Genomic DNA, 18,648 nt, shown 5'->3' on the forward strand with positions numbered 1-18,648 from the left:
ACAGAACTTTAATTGTAATCAAAGAAATACAGAAAAAAATATAGACAATTTTACTATTCTACTTTTGAAATTATATAACACCCTCGTAGTAGTCACTAAATTTAAATAAGTTTTAAACTTAAGTGGACGTCTTATTCCTTAATTTATTTATACCTTTTGGTACTTATCCCTCAATTTTGGGTTATGTTTCATATAAGTGCGCTGATAAAAAAAAATGTTCCTGTATGGTGTGTCCATGTATGTCTCACAAATTAGTATAGTAAGGAAGTGTGGAAAAATGTACTCGGTCAAGTGCACGGGAAAAGACATTGCTCAAATTAAAGTATGTTTATTAAAGGAAGGGGTAGGGGAGAAGAGGATGGACCCAACTTGGTGTGGGTGGCCACGTACATCTCAGCATGGTGTTCATGTATCTCTCGGCCACTATGGACAGTGTGCACACCCCAGTCCAATGAAGTCGCGTGCACATCCCGGCCTAAGGGACCAGGTACATCCTGGATTAGTACAAAGGTAAAGGATCATTCCAATGCTGGGAGAGGTAACATATAGGCCCAAGAATGCAGAGGCTCAACATCATCTCGAATATGAAAATGTTACCGTTGCATCAAGGTCTAAGACAATTGCGACATTCATTAGATTCCTTAGTGTTTAATGAGAGGAGAAAAACCGTCCTGTAGGCAATAAAGTCGAGAGTAATGCAGGTAATATAAAAAACAATTCAATGACTAAAAGGGTATCTAATATTGAACTCAGATATAGTGCAAATAGAAAATCAGATTATTAATGATTATTAATGACTTGAGCGATTAGAAGAGGTAGGAGGGAAAGAGAAGGAAGACTGAAGGCTCTTGAGATCTCTTGATTCCATCCATACAAGAACAGTTCCATATAAGTGTAAAAGGTTTCTTTAATTAATAGTTTATTATGTACTTTTATTCTTTTGTATATCTTATAATAAATATATAAAATTACTCTTAGTATTTATTTATCTTTCTTTGAAATAAAAGATAATTATGTTTTCTTTTAAGTCGCTTCGATCTTTCTCAAATATTATTATAAGTATAATTTATAACCATACAAAATATTTAAATAATTATTAATTTTAATGATAAAAATAATTAATTACTAGATAATAATTTATAAACTAGAAATTATTTTATAACTAAAATAATTTTTATTATTAATAAATATTATAATTGATATGTAATTTTGTCATTAATTCAGTTAACAAAGAAATTGTCTCTAATTAGTTTTTAACTAATTAATTAGAGACCAATTTAAAGACTAATTATTTTGTTAGTAAAAAATTTGGTAACTAATTCAGTGACAAACTTAGAGACCAATTCACAAATTAATTATAATTTTTTATTTATAATAGAAACTATTTTAGTTACCAAATGTTCCCACTAGATCGAGATGTACCTTGAAGAACTAATCTTCTACTCAGACCGAGACGTATCAAGTAGCTTCATTGTCTACTTTCCTTCTTACTCTTAGTTGAATACTCTTCTCTTTATCCACCAGACTTCTTCATAGTTCTTGTCAAGATGTTATCTTACGATGAGGATGGTTTGACCTCGACAGGGGAGCCTACAAAGAGATTCCAATGCTCAAGTTAGTTACTGACAATAACAAAGAGATTGCAATAAATGAGATCACTGATTTACCTCATGAATAATGTTATTTATACTACCTTGATGGTTATGCTTATTGGGATTCAGTTTTGTAGGATTAAATCATCTTAGGGTTTCATAATGCATCCATGTGTCCTTAATCACTTTGTGATTTGTTTTTTTGTTTAGGTGGATCTATATCGTAATAGTAACTAATTATTTTTATCACTAAAATTAATCAATATTTAAGAATTTTAGTAACAATAAAGTTGTTGTGTATATGATTCACTACTAGAAATTCTCATATATACATGAAATTTTTCTTGCAAATTTGTTAAAATTTTGTGAGAAAAGACTTTTTTCTGCCATTTTTTCTAGAAATTTTAATTGGCAGGTAATTCATTCCTCGTAAGCATTTCCTATAAAATTATAAAATTTGCAAGTATTTCTTACAAAATTTGTTGCGAAAAATGTTTTATACAAAATATTTTGCAAAATAATTGGTAGCAATTTCTTGTAAATTTTTTTTCACAATAAAATTTGTAAGTATTTTCTAAAAAAAAATTCAAAATAAAATTGACAGAAAATATGAGTTTTTTTAGTAGTGATTATGAAGGTAATTTTAGTAAATAGTATATCAACAAATAACATCCTTACTAGAAAGAAATATATTTTTTTATTGTGAAGGTTTCGAAAAAAAAAACATTTTTCTCTGTCAACTTGTTTGAAACTTTAAATATTAATAGTATTGCCTGCAAAAAGAAAAAAACTTTATTTGATATAATAACTACTCTTTCTTGTTTTCTTGGAGTAGTTTCTATATATAATTGTCTTAAATAAAAATGTTAAACTTTTTTGTAAATATGTTTTTCTTGTGTCAAAGACTTTTCTTTTATTGCATCTAACTTGTTATGTAAATAACAGTTTAAATCTCTTAAAATTCTTTTATATTATTGGTAACACCAAACTATGCATATATTATTGAGATGAGTTGTATATTGTGTCATAATCAACATGGAAAATCTTTAAACCGAGTCCTGTGAAGAGCAGATAATTTAGCAAATTAATTTTTATTCTTATGTTATGCACGCATGTGTCTTCAATGTTTTGTATTATGTATGTCTTCAACGTCTATTATGTTATTCTATTTTTCTTTTGTTTCTAATAGTTGTTTTCTACCTATACATTCCTTGGATGGAATAAAACGAGCTTTGTGTGAGCTTTTCTTGTTTTCTTTTTCACAAAAAAAACATGCTTTTTCTTATAGATATTTGAAAAATACTAATTAAAATCATGAATTATCTTGATTAAGTTGTATTGATTTATTAAGGTTACATGGGAAGTCTATAACAATTTTTTTACATGCTTATCGTAACAACCTAAACAAATATATATAAGAGTAAAAAGGATATTTAATCAATGAAATGTAGTTATTAGTATTAAAGTCTCGAATTATAAATAGAAGATTAGTTAATTGAATTTTATTTTTATAAGTTATTATTCTTCTAAAAGTATAATATTTCTTTTTTTTTACACTTTTTTTAAGATTTTGACCAATTTAACTTAAAGTATCAGAAGAGTGCATCATAAGATTCTTCGAAGGCAACAATCATATTCAAACAAAATTTAAATCAAAATAAGTTCATTTTTTGTCATTTTCTTAAGTCATTTTAGAGATATGCTCGCATGAAGGGCAAAATATGTTTGTATGTGAGTCTTTTGGATTCAAAATAAATCTCTGATTGTTTGTGATCATTAGATGTGTTTAGATCATTGATCTGAGTTTTGTTTGTACAAGAACGATATACAATATATTAAATTTAATTGAGATAAAAGCTCAAGTCTAGGTAAGGAAAACTAGTTTATTTTTGTTTTTATTAAAGTTGTGAAGTAATGAGTTATGCTTATTTGTTTTCATGGATTGTAAAGCATGAGTGGTGTTGAATATTGATGTTGGTTGAGCTTTTTGTTGAATCGATAATTATATGTGATATATGTGTGGCTGTGTGAGCATTGTTATGAAGTTGTAAGTAGATGATTCTATGGTTGAGGATCAAATTGAAGATAGGTATGGTTAATTTGCTCATGGCACTATGTTTTGGAACTAAAATGTATCTATTGAGAATTGAAAAAGGGAGATAAACACCAATTAAAGAAAATAAACCATCTATCATATTTTTGAGTTATGTAAACGATATACTCGCTAGGCAAGCCACCACCTATTAAATGAAAGTGAAAATTTTATGTTTCTATAAGTTCCAGACGATACACTAACTTAGCAAGTCATAAATAGTAAACCGAACCTAGTGGATTTGGGTTGCTTATCGAGTGCTATTATTGTTGAGAAAAATAAATTTCTAGAAAACTAAAAAGTTTAAGGTGGTTGGGTTGGTTAACCAAACCTACTCTTCTTGATTGAAATTGTTGAATTTTTGCTACAATAATTAGTCGTTAGGTGAGTCAATTTCACTGCTATATGAAAACAAATTTATAAGAATCTAGAGAATGCAAGGGAAATTGGTCATTGAGTGAGCCAAGTATTAGTTGGACAAATTTATACCTCCAAGGATGAATTGTTCACTATCTCGTTGAGTGAGTTGTGTGTTTGTTGATTGAGTATTTTATTTTATAGAGACTTGATTGAGTTTAAAAAAATAAAAAATAAAAAATTAATTAAATTAAAATGTAAAAAAAATCAAAACAAATAAAAAATTAAAATGTAAAAACTAAATTACTAATTATATTAACTACCGAACATTTTTTAACACTTTGAAAGAATAAAGAAAGTTAAAATGTAGGGTGAAGTGAAGATTTTTGTTTTTGGGAAGTGAAGAAAGCGACCCATTAATTAAAGAAGGGCATGTGGTAGGGCATATAAGTAGTACCATAAGCCATAGACCAAATTAATTGCCCAATTGATTGTCACTATTTGTAGTTTATTGTTCGCATTTAAGTGCAGTGAACAGGCAAATGTATTTAATATATAAGCAAGTATAATTGTGCTGAAAAAACGTACACCGATATCATATGCATGCAGCAGGGACAGTGCTTTTAATTTCCTTAATTGCAATGGTCCTGTGCAAGGGTACAATCCAATTATGAACACTCACTCTCGAAGTGGATCTCATTCCTCCATGCAAACTTTTTTTTTATCATATGTTAGTAGTATGTATGATTTTGGAGGCATTTGCTCCATATGCATCATACATCACATCATACAAATAAATCGGTATTTGTAGGTATTGTTCAAACCCTTCTATTGTTTTTTTCTAATCATTTAAGTTGTCATTAAATTAATTCACGTCTATAAGATATTTTCATCTTTATTATAATCTTTATGCAATTATGTTTAAATGATATATGTTAATCGAATATTTTTTATGTTTCACATTTGATTATTTTTACTCTTTTTTTAATATTTTTATTTATTGTATATTTTCTTCTCACATGAGAATGTTTAACATTATCAATTTAAGTGTGCAATAACATAAACCTTTCATTTACTAGGTAATATAAAAAAATTATCTTTTTTATTCTATTATCATTAATTTTTTTTTTCATTTGAAGAACTTTTTTGTTTCACTAAAACAATTTTTGATATCTCTCGACCATCGACTAGGTTAATATTGATCAAGAAGTAATGTATTATTGTTATGAATTAATGATTGTCCATTGATTTGATACATTTACTCATATGATTCATTACTCTTTATGGTAAATATTTGTATTAACTAAGTTGATTTGTTTCCTTTATGAATTACATATTGTATCTATAAATAGGACTCTTCCTATCAATAATAATAGACAAATGAGTTGCTCCCTATTCTCTATTCTCTATTGTTTCTTCTCTATTATCTATTATTCTCTCTATTGTTCACTTTATTTCATAACACGTTATCAGCATGATGCTCCAATTGTGGACTAGTGGAAGTTTTTTCTCTCCAAGGACAGTGCTCTGCGTGTCTCAATCCAGGCTCTTTCTAATCCTTTCTCAATTTATAATTTTACCTTATATTCTTCCTCTTGTGATAAGAATTGTTTGACCTTATCAATTTTCATCTCCGTCTTATTATTTATTTTTATTATGACGATGATTATTATTAATATTATTATTTTGATGATGATTATTATTATTAATATTGTTATTTTATGTGTTAGTTCTAAACACACGAAACGTTGCAAAATTTGGATTTGTGACCCTTGATATTGCAAGGGAGAATTCCTTATATTGGATTTTAAATTTTGAAATACATTTAGATGCAATGGATAATTGGATACCATTAATTCAAGAAATAAAGCATCTAAGCAACTAATTTGCTCATGCGACAAAAATATTGTGAAAAAGGATTCACAAATATTATGAATTTATTTCATGCCTATGTATGGCTGGCTGGACAAAGCAATAAAGCTTTTGATGAAAAATCATGAGATCTGCCTAATCTGCTCCATTCCCAGAAGTGAATGCAGCAATCAATATTATGAATTTATTTCATGCCTTTGTATGGCTGAAAAAAGCAATGAGCTTTTGATAGAAAATCATGAAAGCTGTCCAAATTGGTTCTGCTCCATTCCCAGAAGTGAATGCAGCAACATTTTATTTATATTTTCATGATCGTGATTGTGATCTTGATTATGGACATGGTTATAAAGAAAATTTCAAAGACACATTTTGTCACCAGAAGTGGCACAATAATGTGAAAAAAAGGAAAAGGAAAATGTGAAAATATTGACAAAAAGATGAAAGTATATATTATCATTATGGTGGTAAAGGCCATTTGAGTTGTACTTATTGTACACCAAAGCATCTTACAAATAATGAGAAGAACATAGAAACACAATTTGCTTATGAAGATGGTGATTCTGATTATGGCCATATGGATGCTACTCATCTTGATATTGTTATTTTCTTTGCTAAAGCAAATGGAAGCATTGATCACCTCATTGATTATGAGAGTGTTAAAAAAAAATCTCATATTGATATTTACGTTTATATGAAAAACGAATGTTTGCACTAGTACCAAAAGAATATGCCTTATTGATAGTGCAACAACTTATACAATTCTCAAGAGTAATAAATTTTTCTCTTGTTTGATAATGTGAGACATCGATGTTAGTATTATTTATAGTACTACAAATATATTTGAAGACTCTAGAAGAGCTACTATACTTCTACCAAGAAGTTGAATAGAAACTTATTAAGTTTCAATGATATTTGTCTAAATGGATATCTATATCATCTTTTCAATTGAACAATACACTATTGTCCGTCTTCATATATGGTTGTTGCTATAAATTTGTTAAGCAAGATATAGTTCTTCAACTACAAGAAGAAAATGGTTTGGAGTAAAACATATACTTCGTTACTTTAAGGGTACTACGAATATGAGCTTATTCCATCCAAATGATTCAGATTCAGACCAATGGGTTATGGATATGCATGTTATTTTACATATTCTTACAATGTCACAATGGTTGATCACAAACAAGATGTTTGTTCACATGTGGTAGCATAATCGTTTCATGAAGGTATATGAAACAAACCATAGTAGCAACATCGTCTAATCATACAAAATTACGAGGAAAGTTGTGAGTATGTTTGGTTAAGGTTTATAATTCAACATGTGCAAGAAACTTGTGACTATCCCCGAGAAAGATGGAATCAACAACCATATATGAAGACGGACAATAGTGTATTGTTCAATTGAAAAGATGATATAGATATCCAAAAATTCGTTCATCTGAAAATATGACAAGTCTATTTGTAAAGTTTTTGCCAAGAAAAACTTTTGAGCAAATGACTCACAAATTCGGACTTTGTCACCTTAATGATGTAAGTTTACATGAGGGGGAGAAATAGAATATGTGATGAACAATATTGTATTAAAGAATACAAAATGTTGTACTCTTTTTCCTTCACTAGATTTTTTATCCCAAAGGGTTTTTCCTAGTAAGGTTTTAACGAGGCACATTCTTTATCAATGGACACTCAAGGGGGAGTGTTATGAATTAATGATTGTCCGTTGATTTGATACATTTACTCATATGATTCATTACTCTTTATGGTAAATATTTGTATTAACTAAGTTGATTTATTTCCTTTATGGTTTACATATTGTATCTATAAATATGACTCTTCCTATCAATAATAATAGACAAATGAGTTGCTCCCTATTCTCTATTCTCTATTGTTTCTTCTCTATTATCTATTATTCTCTCTATTATAAACTTTATTTCATAACAATTATAACAATTTTCATAATTGCCATGGATTTTTTTATCACCATCAAACATGTATTGAAGTTCAAAAGATAAAAGATCTAGGTTAAAATTCTATTATTATCTATAACTACATATAATTTGAATTTTATACTTTACAATATAATTATTTATTTATTTTTTAAAGATTAACAATTATTTTTAAATATTTTCTGTGAAACTGTCTATCTTCTCTCATTTTTTTCCAATTCATCAACAATTATTTTCTTATCTTTTCTCCATTCATTTCACTTTGTGTTTAATAAATATAAATTTATTTTGTATATTAACTTCATAACATTAGAATATCATCACCTAATAATATAGTATCATGCATGTAAGGCCCATTAAAATCAGTTTCTCTTTTCTGCCCTAATGTGTAAGGGCTGGCCTTAATCTTTTGGGCCTAAGGGCTGGCCCATAGGGTGCAAAAGCCCTAAAGCTGCTAGGGTTCCCTTTGTCAGCCTCACTTTTGCAAATTCGTACCTAAACATTGTCCCTCCTATTTCAGAGCTCTGTTAGGGTTAGCCGTCACCCTCTTCGAGCGAACTCCAACTTCTCCACTCCATGTAAGTTATTTTCCGAGCTTGTTGTAGTTTCTACTAACTCTTCTGTGGCATTTTCCGTGGGACTCTTTTGATAACCCCTTCTGCTATATTTTTTTTTGGTTTCCTTCCAGCCGTTGTTCCCCTTCCTTGAGTTGTTGTGCTTTTACCTTCTGTGTCGAGGGCGTGTAGGGCTGCCTTGCTAGCTTATTTCTGGGTAAGGGAAGCTAGAACCCTTTTGTCTGGTGAAATGATGGTAGTTGTGATGGTGTTCTGTGATTTTTTGTGCTTATATGTGGCTATGATCGTATGGCATGATTTGTGTTGTTGTTTGGGCATGCACTGTGTTGATAGCAGTGAGGAACAGTGGCGAAGTCTGTTAAACTCGCCTAAGCGAGCCTGCCTCGCCTAGGCGAGATTAACAGGGACTCGCCTGTGTATTTCTCCACGAAGGGTCGCCCAGGCGACCCACTGCACTTTTGGGCGAGCGAACGTCTCGCTTAGGCGAGGAGGGTCTCGCCTGAGCGAGAACGCGCGCAAGGTTCTAATGCTGGATGTCAAGCTCTCGCCTAGGCGAAGGGAGCTCGCTTGAGCGAGGGCCCCCTCGCCTAAGCGAGACCTTACTGCCTGAGCGAGATGCTGGGCGAGAAAGGGGTTGGTTTTGATATTTTCTTTGATTTCAAAAGTGGACAACATGCTTGTATGAGTATTCTTTCAAGTTTATGAACTGGATGGCCTTGTGAATGAGGTGGTGTATGATTTATGATTTGTGGGTTTAACATGATGTGAGCATGACGATTGTATGAAATGATTCATGAAATTTAAATGATGAGTTTGGTATGAGTTCAACATGAGATATGGAAGGGTTGGTATCAATGTGGCATGGTAATGGTATGAGACAGAGCTCCACCTTCTGGGTTCGAGAACAATGAGTTGGCATGGTTTAGTTGGGATCACTAAAGAGGTGGATCATGAGTAATTCTATGTATATGTGTATATATATATATATATATATATATATATATATATATATATATATATATATATATATATATATATATATATATTGTGTGTATGCATGCCAAGACAGTTTGATTGATTAAGAAATTTTGGTCCGAGTCAGTGCATAAGTCCTTGAGATCTCTAGGTGAGATTCCCAAGGCTACGCTTCAGTGGTCGGGATGTAATTCCATGGCCACTGTTAGTGGGTGTCCATGGTGGTGCCCCATCTGTATAACTAGGTAAGGATTCAAGGTAAGGTTGCATCCTGACGCTTTAAGGGGTCAGTTAGTCTCACCTAGAGCGGACTGACTCCTGTGGTGAGAGTAGCATGAGGCCTGAAATTCATTAAGGGCTAACCTTGTGGTGAGGGAAAATTGATTCATCTTAACACTTGTAACACATAGCTCGGGGGTGAGCATCTCGGGGGTGAGCAGAGGTATCCACCACAAGCGCGGGCATCCGCTGAATCCGACCAAGTTATACGTATCCGGATGAGTCGAGTCGAGTCGTAGTGTATTGATTGAAGAGTCTTAACATGCTTGGATGTTGTACTGATATTGGATAGTGAAAGTATATTTAACTGTATGATGAAAATGTTGATTGGCTCTAGTTTACCCTTTTCTTGTTGGTTGTTTTGTATGTCGTGTTTCTATCTTTGCGATGATCATCAATTTATTGATGGGAGCAGATGCGAGGGATAATCGTGGTCATCAGAGAGGAGGGGACTCTACAGCTTAGTTTTCTTGGAATATCTTGAGCGCTACAGCCTATGTATTTGTTAGTATTTCATATGCTTGTGTTTCCAGCAGATTGTTTATGATGCTCTTTTATCTTTCGTGGCACCGTGGTGTGCCTTATTTGTCAGGCTTTACGTTTAAAACTCCAGAACTGCGCGGTTATATTATAATCATGTGACGTTTTCTTTTAATTATGCTCATTAATTAATTGGGCGTTACAATGCATATTTAAAAAAATGTGTACACACATACTGCTTGTATTGAAGCTAGTTAGTTTAATATTTGTTTTTCGTGATTTTGATCAAGTGATGTATTATAACTTTTATCAGTGTATAAAAAAAAAAAGAGATTCATTAGAATTTAAAAAATTGAATCAAACATACATTTAAAATATTTTTTAATTTGAATTTTGTTTCCTTTAATATATATATATATATATATATATATATATATATATATTTTAAATATTTTAAATTTTATCAATTATGTTTCATTAAAGTTTACAAATTTAATAAATTTGGTTCTCGTAAAATTTTATTTTGTATTCTAATTTGAAATGTATACAATTATAATTTCTTTTAAAATATTTGATATTGAAGAAACAACCCTCAATTTAATATTCAATATTTAATAATATTATGTTTCCTTTACAGTAATTTTTTATTATTTTAAAATATTAATGAATTTTGGGTACACGTACATGTATAAGTATATATTCGTTTCCCGGTGGGGATAGAGATGAAACAAAAATTTGACACTTGTTGGGTTTGGTATGAGGATGAGGATGAGGATGACTTTTTTCTCTAAGAATAAATATGGGATAACGAAACTCGTTCCTACCCTCTTGTCATGCCTAGTCAAGAGCTTCATAGCTATTGGAGGGAAACTTAATCCTCTTATAATATATAAATATTTTTTTATTTTTAATATATTTGATCTTCTAAAATTTTGATACCCAAAATAAATTTTAAACCCGTGTCACTATGTACCTATTCCTATTAAAATGTTCCTAAACATCAAAGTACCAATAATGTTTAGCGGAAATAATAATTTTCTCCTCCTTACAAGAATATGAAAGGAAATTTACTTAGTATAACATATAGTAGGACATAATTAAAAGGCATTTATTTTTATTTTACATGTAATATGTAAAGACTAGAAAATTGTATTTTAGAAGTGATATTGATTTAAAAATAGTAAGACTTGATTATTTTAATATTGAAAGGTTTTAATATAAATAGAATTATTATAAACGAGTTTCATTATTTTAAAACACAATATTTATCTAGAAGCCACTTTTCTAAGAGTTCTTTGACTTCTCTCTAAGGGTTCTTCCCCACTGCTCATTTGATTGAAGAATTGAGACCGTAGGATTAATACTCACAGCCAGCTCTTCAATTTGGACCAATCCGTTTCTTTTTTTCGTGTAAGTTAAGTTTCAACCTTTTTTCTTAGTTTTCTTCTCACGTGAGGCTTTTTTCGCTTGCATGTGCCTTTTTAATCTTCTATATGAGTATTTGCTGATCAGTGATTATAACGATATGTCTTGAACATTCTTGTGTTGTTCCTAGGTGTAGACAGAGCATCCATATTGTGGACGTAAAGGTGTTTTTGGTGTCTTAAAGCTTATTGATGGATGCATATTGATGTTTGATTAATTGGAGGATAAATTGATTATTTTGATGGTTTAATGTGTATTGCTGAGGTGATCTTGTATGTTTTAGTTTGAAAATCGCATGTTAGAATAGTTGTGCTTGTTTGGATTGATCTTGTGATGTTTGAGAGAATTAAAATTTGAATAATTGAGCAATTTGGTATAAGCCCTAAGGTTTTAAAACTATTTTGAACTAAAGTACTAAGAGAGGGGTACCAAATTGATTAATTGAATAGGTCCAACTTCTATCATATCCCATAGTGCATTTTCTGGTTTTTGATACAACACTAAGCGATAACATGCACATATTTCTAAACCAAATTAAGTATTATGTTTCCAATGAGTTTTTCTGAGTAGATCAATCAGTTCAGATCATGTAAGGTGCATGCACATTGGAATCACACAACATATAAGCTTTATGATTAATGCTTTTAGAAAAGCAGTAGATAATTGATACAATAGTTGTTAAGAGCAGGTTGTACATGATCACGTGATCATTACTCTGACCCAGTCAACTTTTAAATCCATTTTATTCAAATATTTGTTGTTTAAGTGAAATCAACACATAGATTCAAATCAACAGTCTAAAAGTTCAAAAAACAATAATTCTCTGCACAAAGAATCTGGTTAAGTGAAATCAGCACATATATTTGAAAAATCAATAGACTAAAATTCGTAAAATTGGACTTCATGTAACCAGATGTTGTTTAAGTGAAATCAACGCATAAAATTGTAAAATCAACATACTAAGAATTTGTAAGATTGAACTTCATATATCCAGATGATGTTTAAGAGAAATAAATGCATAGAATTGTAAAATCAACAGACTGGCTCTTAGATTTCATATTTTATGCACACATTAGCTTATTTAAATGAAGTCGATGCATGGATTAATAAGATTAACATGCTAAAAACACATCAAATTACATTTTTCATATCCAATATGCCTAGTTCAGTTCTTAGCTTCTTAAATCTATCACGAGCTAAATGGTTTTGTGAACAAATCAGTTAGTTGATTCTCTATTTTAACAAACTTAATTTAACAATCACCTTTTCGTATATGATTACTAATGAAGTGATGTCTTATCTCAATATGCTTGGTTTTAGAGTGTTGTACTAGATTCTTAGTTAGATTAATTACACTAGTGTTATCACAATATAAGGGTACCATTACTAACTTCACTCAATAATCCAAGAGTTGATGTTTTACCCAAATGATTTGAGCACAATCATGACCAGCTACTATATAACCTACCTCAACTATGGAGAGTGCCACACAAGCTTGCTTCTTGCTATTCCATGATTTCAAGCTTGAGCCAAGTAGGTGACATGTTCCACTTGTGCTTTTCCTATCCAATTTGCACCTTGCATAGTTAGAATCTGAAAATCCACTAATAGTTATCTTATAATCACTTGGATACCATAATCCAACTTTGATTGTTCCTTTTAGATACTTGAGAATCCTCTTTACAACTTTGAAATGTGACTCCTTTGGATTAGATTGAAATCTTGCACATAAGCATACACTAAATTGAATGTCTAGCCTACTTGTTGTTAGATAGAGAAAAGACTTAATCAACCCTCTATATTTTGTTTAGTCAACTTGCTGCCAAGCCTCATCTAAATCCATGATACAATTTGTAGCAATTGAAAACTTCTTTGTAACTCTCCATTTCAAATTTATTCAACATATAAAAACATTATTTTTGACTAGCTTAAAAATGTTCCTTGCTTGAGTATTTTGACTTGCAGTCCTAGAAAGTAGGTTAGCTCACCCATCATAGAGATTTCAAATCCATACCGCATAGTTGCGACAAACTCTTCACACATAGTTATTATTTGAGCCAAAGATAATATCATCAACATATACTTGAACAAGTATTACATCACTTTCATGTTTTCTAATGAAGAATGTTTTATCAACAACACCTCTAGCATATCCTATTAATAAAAGAAATTTGCTTAACCTTTTATACCACTATCGTGGTCCTTATTTCAAACCATACAAGGCCTTTTTCAATTTAAAAACATGATTAGGATAAAGATGATGTTCAAAGCTAGGAGATTATGATACATACACTTCCTCATTTAAGAAACCATTCAAGAATGCACTTTTCACATCCATTTGAGATAGTTTGAAATTACATATGCAAGCATGTGCTAATAATAATCTCACAACCTCTAACCTAGCTACAAGTGTATATGTTTCATCGAAATCAATGCCTTCCTCTTGAATATACCATTTAACCACTAGCCTAGCTTTGTTTCTAATATGTTGCACTCTTCATACAATTTATTTCTAAACACCCATTTAGTACAAATTACATTCGTTTCATCACTTTTAGGAACAAAAGATCACACATAATTTATAGTGAATTCATTAAGTTCATCTTCCATAGCAATAACCCCATTATTGATGAGTGGAAGCTCATGGGTATATGCTCCAAAGGTGGACACCCTCACGAAGCTTCCAGATCTCGCGAATCTACGCAACAGAAGACTTAATCCTTATGGTAGCGAAAGACGAACAACCTCTAAATGAGATATCGATTCTCTCTCTAAGGAGTTTTAGTGGGGAACTCTCGTGCTCTCAGTGAGTAGTAAACCCTAGGAGGCGAAATCCTCTCTAGAAGGTGAGCTTTGAAAATGGAGAAACACTTATTTATTTCATCAAAGCTACAAATACATTCACTAGCTTGCCCTTTTATAAGAAGAAAGGAAACTCTAAGTCCTAACGAAGGAGGCAAGGAACTAATTGACAAAGTTGTCGTGTACAAGTCAATTGGAAACGGGAACCATTCTTGTAAGACCAGTGAAATTTAAATAAGTAAATAAATAATTATTTAATAAATACAGGTAGTGGAGCTTTTGTGGCATTTAATGTTAAGGTTTATGATGTGGAAAAGTACTAGCTTAAATGGTTGAGAGTACTTAGTTAGATTGAGAGGACTTGGGTTCGGATCCTATGCATGCCATTTAGATGTTATTTTAATCATGTAATTTTGATAATATGTTGAGCGTGTAGAGGGATAATATAATCTTATATTTATAGAAATTATCAAGAAACATGAATTGGATTGATGGTTGTTCATGTGCTTGGTAATTGGCAAGGGTATGGGTTTAAACCTTGGTAAATCAAAATTAAACTTTCTTTTTGCCAAAATTTCTTTTGGCATGAATGTGAAAGGGCGGAGGAAACCCTAGCCACCTTAGAGAGGCAGCCAAGAGGGCTGAAAAACACACTATAATGTATCTTGAATAGCAATTAACACAACCTTAATGCTATTTTTCGGTTTTGGATTAATGATGGTTAATTAAGTGAAATTAGAGTGGAAGAGAGAAGAGAAATAGAGGAAAAAGTAAATGGTAGCCTAGGGAAAACATATGGAATTGTTTTGAGAGCATAAGAGTTGCGTTTAGAGAGGATTGAAGGCTGTTGTAGAAGCTGTTAAAGGAAACCATTGTTGATCAAGAAGAACATTGGAATTTCCAAGTGAGCAAGAACTATCCAGGTTAGGGGAGCTGATTAACGTCGTTCTAATTGCTTAATGATTAAATCTATGTTGTATTGTATGTTATTGCATGATCAATGTATGTTTTTGTTGAATTTCACATTTCTGGGAATTTTTTCAGAAATTGCCCAGTGGGTGATGAACTACCGTCAGGCGACACATGTTGTTCTTCCTGTTTTCCTGGTTCCTTTAAGGAACCGCCTGGCGATGAGCACCGTGCCGCCAGGCGACACAAGCAGAGCAACCTAGTTTCTGGGTTTTTGATGAACTGCCTAGTGGTGATGAACACCCGCCAGGCGACGCGAATGAATTTGGCTCGATTTTAATGTTTTGGGGTTTTTGGGTTGGTTCTATTTAGGGGAAAAGATAATGCCAACTGTTTGGAAATGATTGAAAGTCCGAATTCGCTGAAGTATATAAAATTGAAGGTTTGATTGGGTAAAAATTGCATGAATATAAATTTTTAGGTTGATGAATTGGGGATTTCATAGTCGCACTAGATTAAGTGGTAAGGTCATTGGAATTTTGTATATGGAGGAGTCTTATGAAGGAATAGTGAAAATAAACATGTGAATGCAGCCTATTGGATCATTAATCAAGTGGAATCAGAATTGTAGGGGTTGGATAAAGTTCGCAGGTGTTGAGGAAATTTCTGGGTTCTTGGAACAACAAGAACCGCTTAGCAGCAACCAATTGGCCACCAGGCGCCATACCAGATATGCATGGTGTTCTGATTCACGAAAAACGCAATTTTTCGTATTTTCGCGAAACAAGAACCGCCCGACGTTGGTTTTGTACTGCCAGGCACCAAGTTCCTGATTTCTGGGCGCTAGGCGCCATCATTTTTCTAGTTTGCGCAGTTTTCGTAAAACTGCATTTCCCAATTCGTTAATTGTCCGATTTAGGTGAAATTTTAGCAGGTGGTCCATAACATGTGGTTCTTCACTTTAAACGGTGGAAATTTGATTTGGAGGTCAGTAGCTAGAGATATATGTTACTTAATATTGCTAATCTTGGAGTTTTTAAAATACATGAATAAGCTCTTGATAATTTTAAGTAACTTCTAATGAAGCATGATTGGGTTATATGGTAAGTCTCTAAAGCTTTATTATGATCAATACTTGAAACGCCAAGCCAAAAGAATCGTTAATACCAATCAAGGTGTTTTATTCCTTACTCTAGGCAGTAACCGTTCTCGTAATAAGAGCTTGCTCCCCTTTTTACACTTTTTCATGACCTATTTACATACTAAAACCAACACACCATCTCATAACCTGATCTTATTAAACCTTTGTATTTATTGTGGCTGTCAAACCAGCCTCATCAAAACCATACAACCTGATGAAATCAGATTTATGCCTCCCACCAGTGTCTTAAAATTCTTATATTCTAACATTCGCATATAACTAACCCAACATAGTTAACTACCACTTAAGTAGAAGGCAAGTCATGACCTCTTGATCCCGCGACCCCAAATTTCATCATACTGAATCAACTATTTCCAGGACAACTACCCAGACCCTCAACATTCATCTCGTCAACGCAGTATTACAACCTTTGCGTCGGCGCCTGGCAGCAAGCCCCACACTGCCAGGCGGTGGATACCATCTGCCAACTCCAGATTCTTTTCCAGAACCCGTATCCCTACCACTTAACCATTCTTTGCTATTTCATGTATTCTTCGTCCAAATTCCATCCCAATCATAGTAATTCAAATCTTAGTAACTTCATTTAATTATTCTAGTTGCAATTTTACATGATTCAGCGTCTAATTAAACAACGATATGCCCCAACATTCGACCACGAAAGGTTTTCATAGTACTTTATCAAATTAAACATTAAACCATGGAAAACCCTTCAATGTAACAATCCAAATCATCAATCCTCAAGTGGGACTACACTTTTACCCGATCAGAATCACTCCAGATCACACAAAACATCAGAACCGAGCCAATTCGACTCGCGTCGCCTGGCGGGTGTGCATGACCGCCAGGCAGTTTATCATAGAACCCAGAAACTAGGGTACAGGTTTGTGGCGCCTGGCGGTACAGGGATTGACCGCCAGACGGTTCCTCATGGAACCCAGAAAATGCACTAAAATGACATGTGCCGCTTGGCGGCTATGAGCAGCCCGCCAGGCGATTTCTGAAGATTTTCCAAAACCCCAAAAACTCATACAATGTACCAAAATACACATCCAATGGTTCATGCTTTCACACAGAATAAATTAATACATGCAAAGAAGCGGGTTCAGCTCCCCTAACCTGGTTTCCTTTGCTAAACTTGAAATTTTCAAGCTCTTCCTTTGATCACCAATGGCCACCCTTGATTCTCCTCAACCCAGCCTCAATAATTCACTCACTACTCTCCCCTCACTCTTGATTTTCGTCTTTGTTTTCTAGGTATATTTCCAGCCTTGCAAAACCTTTCCTAAACCCTCACTTTTGCCTTTTAAACTGGTGCCTTAAGCTAGGCCAATGATCAAAACGAAAAATGCACTTAATTATTTGTTAATGGCCATTCATTTCTCATTATGAATTGTGGTTACAGCCACTCTTGGCTGCTAATTCAAGTTAGGGTTTCCTTTACCCCTTCCAATTCCATCCAAAGTTAACATTAGCAAAAGAAAAATAAAGTTTAATTTGGGTTTTCCAAGACTTGAACCCATAACTATGCAATTGCCAAATCAATGTCAAACCATCATACCAATTCATGTTTCATGCTAACAATTATAATCCAACTATCATATTATTTCACAGCATGATTAACATATATTAAAATAATAACAATTAATAACACAAAATTGGCATTACATAGGACTTGAACCTAAGTCCTTTCACACAATCAAAGTACTCTCAACCACTTAAGCTAGTACTTTTCCACATCATACCAATCATAATTTAATGTCATAAATGATTTTCCTACCCGCATTTATTAATTAATTATTTATTTAATTAATTAAATTCCATGGATCTTACACATTTTAAGCCATGTTGAGGTCTTAAAGTTGGTTGAGAACCATTCTCTCAAATTGGGAGTATGTATGTCCAGTATTCTCAGGTGGATTGTACAGCTCAATTGCCATTGGATGAGGTTCATCTTCCTCTTGGTTTCCTCCACTTGTTCCCGCTTCATGATCATTTGCTCCACCTTCAATGTTTGCACCTTGATCTCCTTTAACTATCCAAGTGTTGCCTACCTTGGTGAATCCCATCTTGTGCATATTAAGTGTAGAAACATGATTTAGAAGTCCAGTTGACTCGTCAAGCTCTCCTTCCACATCTACACCAAAATGCTCAATGAACTTGGAGATGAGCACCACATATGGAA

This window comes from Vigna unguiculata, chromosome 8 (assembly GCF_004118075.2).
Source record: "Vigna unguiculata cultivar IT97K-499-35 chromosome 8, ASM411807v1, whole genome shotgun sequence".
Taxonomy (NCBI): Eukaryota; Viridiplantae; Streptophyta; class Magnoliopsida; order Fabales; family Fabaceae; genus Vigna; species Vigna unguiculata.